Below are 3,384 nucleotides of genomic sequence, written 5' to 3' on the forward strand. Positions count from 1 at the left end.
TGCAGAATCCTTCTCATGCAGTAGTTTTATTCTTGGGCACAGCACTAAAATGTCCCTCTGTCACCATGGTGCTCAAGCCCACCAAATGTCATTAAGTATCTTTTCCCATTAGAGCTGCAGTTCTGCAGCAATGCAATTTCACCAGTGGAAAGACTGTTCTGGGGTAGTCTTTCCCAGGCCTTGTACTTGTCCTTCCCCTTCTCAGAGGCTGGGAGATGTATGCTGCATCTCCTCCAGCCACACCTAAACCTGTAGTTTTGGATGCTGGGTATTTGAAGGCTCTTGTGCATGTGGAGTCTTACCTGTTTGCTTTGGCTAAGGACATTTTTTGACGAGGAACTTGAAAAAAGTGAGACAGAAATTGTTTATGTAAGGTGAAGCAGGCCAGGGATTAGTTTTAGCAGTATAACTGCAATGTATCTGATGTCTGTATGAAATGGACCTGGATGCTAAAAGAAACCAAATAACATCCTCTGGTATTTAAACCTTCCTTTATTCTAGCCTGGATTTTCTTGAGAATCATGTTATATGAACCTTTTTATATGTTTTTCCTCTTCACCATTTGTTCCACTTGAACACTCCCAATGTGTGTCTCTAGCTTTGTCTTTGTCATAGACCTCAAGGCTTCTTTTGGACCACAAAGAAATGGATGTGGTTTGATTGTGCATCACTTGAAGCTAATGTTAATCCTTCCCCCAGTCCCCTGGAACAAAGACAAGCTTCTTAATGCTTCTTGGAAATGGCTTTGGGTGACTTTGATAATCAAGATTGCATTCTTAGGGGCTACTTGATACAAAAGATTCCTTCTGGTAATGGTCCTCATGGTGAGGGTGGTTTGGGGCAGAGCTGGACTTGGGAGTGGAGCTGGGCCTGGAAACATGAAGCCCTTGTGGATCTGCAGTGAGGTGCTGAGCTCAGGGTTCTGCCTGGTACACATGGAGCTGAGTGAGGGGGCACAATGGCCTCAGGTTGTGCCAGCCTGAGTCTCTGCCCTCAGCTGCACAGGCTTTAGGGATTTAGAGCTGCACGTGACTCCTCGTGTGCACTCCCTTGTCCTTGATTCTGCAGAGCTGTACACAAGTGAATCAAAAGTATCACACAGAACAGGGTGATGGAGGCACTGGTTTGTGACAGCTTTAATATATTATTATATTCAACTGGGAAAAAATGGACATGAAAAGAAACTAATGATGATGAGGGGGAAAGAAAAAGTCTAGGAAAAGTGTTGGGAGAGGGGGGAGAAGCATCTTTCTGACTTATGTCCTTGAGCTTGCTCTTAACAGAATAAAGAAATGGAAATGCATTTCTTAATTACTGGTGTTCAGGGACCCTTCCCTGCCAAAAAAAGAAGGGGAAGAAGCTAGACACAGAAATGAGAAGTGCCAAGGTTGTGAGCAGAGTGGGAAGTAGGGAGTAGAAATGGAACTGGAAAGTACTCTGATTTTTTCAGCTTTCTGAGCTTCAATCAGCATTAATTGGCCCGGATTGCATGTTCACGAGATGTACTAAAAAAAAGTGTTGAAAAAGTGTATGAAGTATTACTCAAGTCATTTGTAAATTAATTCTGATTGAGTAGCTGCTGTACTCTGAAGCCATCTGCTTGTTTAACTGTACCACAGTCTGAGTGATGCAGGACTTAACCAGAATGGGTTTCTAGACACACAAATGTCCTGTAGGTGTCAGCACTTCTCTTGCTATTTTCCTGACTTGCAGCAACAGGAGTAGCAGGAAAAAACAGTGGATTTTTTGTTGTTGTTGGTTGGTTGGGTTTTTTTTTAATTAAAAGTATTCAAGTGGATATTCTTTGCTAGTGAATGCTATTGAAGCACATTTTTTATATAATTAACAGGCAGAGCTCTCCTTACTGGATAAAGAGGCTTCAGAAAATTGACTTGGTTAAAATGCTACTTGCAGAATATCCTATAGCTGTTTATAAAACTGTCTAAATAATAGGACTAAGCCTTTGGCAAATATTGAAACAAATGACGCTCACTAGCTGTAATGTGCTCTGCTTAACTCTGAGGTTAAGCACTAGCTCCAGGTTCTGACTGTTGAAGCAGTCATGAACATCAAGTGAGGCTTAGGACTTACATGCAACTGGTTCACATTCATGTTTGTTCATCTACTGTAAACCCAGCAAGGGCAGGCTTACTCCAAGCCAGCCTTCCTGGAGCACCGGAGTCCAGCTCTGGAAGGGTGACTCAGCAGTGAATAAATGTGACTCAAGCGTCTGAGCAACATGGAGAACTTGGGTCTGAGACACCTTGGAAGCAGGAGGAGGAACAGCGTTTAGCCCAGTGTGGTTTACAGAATATTTATTTTATAATCATGGTTAGGAGGATGGAAGAGTTAATATTAACCATCTTTTTAAAGCATAGGAAGAAAATAGGCATGGGGTACCCTCTCTTTTGGACTTGGTACTCTCAGCAGCCTGGCAAGTCTGATGATATTAGCATAGCCATTTGATTCAGAAAGAGATTTGGGATTTGTGTTTAGAAGCCTGCTGAAGCTCAGTTTTATAGCATTCCATGCTTTTCTTCCTCTATGTTGACCCTGGTTAGCAATTTGTCTAGCTTGTCTCTCTATTTCTGACCTCATTAATTATTAAAGATCTCTTTTCCCTGACACTTGTTTCCAAGGCAGACCAAGAAAGTATTAATAGCTGAATTTCCATGTGGCTGTTTCTCAAGTATTGGTTTCTTTGGCTTAGGAGTGTGATTTTGTTGGCTCATAGTCTTCGTTAGACCAACACTTCTTGCCCTCTTCCTAGAGAGCTGATGTCACAACTATGCAGAATATGTTCTGAAGGGACTGGACAGGTTTCAGTGACAAAACTGAAGGTTTATCCACAGTAGTACACGTGATGATATTTCAGAAGGGGGAATTACCCTGCATTTTCATCTCTAATCTTCAGCACAGATGCATCTGAGATCCATTATTGAACAGATGGCAGGATCTGTAATTCAAGTGTTCTGTGCACTGGTCTTTAGAATGCCTGTATAGGAGGTGGAGGTGCCATGAGGTGTGAGTTAAGCAAGATAAAATAGAGCCAGTTCCTCTGGATAAGATAGTCTGGAGATTATCTTTTTACTTGAGCTTATGCATTGAAATAATTAATTTATCCGTGTCAAGCCTGCCGATTGAGTTGGTGAAGCCAGCAGCTCCTGAGTAGGTCATTAAACCTGTTTCCAGTGAGGTGAGTTGGGCAAAGACCAGCCCTGTGCAAAGCAGCAGTGAAGAGCTTGGTCTTGGCTACAAAATAGACCCATGAGGCTGCATAAATACATGAAGTGTCCAAGCCACCTTTTACAAGCAGTGCTGCACAGAAAATGCTGATTTGCTAAAAGGGAAGAACTACATGGACCTGAGATGCCTGGATGTGTG

The sequence above is a fragment of the Poecile atricapillus genome, chromosome 2 (assembly GCF_030490865.1).
Source record: "Poecile atricapillus isolate bPoeAtr1 chromosome 2, bPoeAtr1.hap1, whole genome shotgun sequence".
In the NCBI taxonomy this organism is placed as follows: Eukaryota; Metazoa; Chordata; class Aves; order Passeriformes; family Paridae; genus Poecile; species Poecile atricapillus.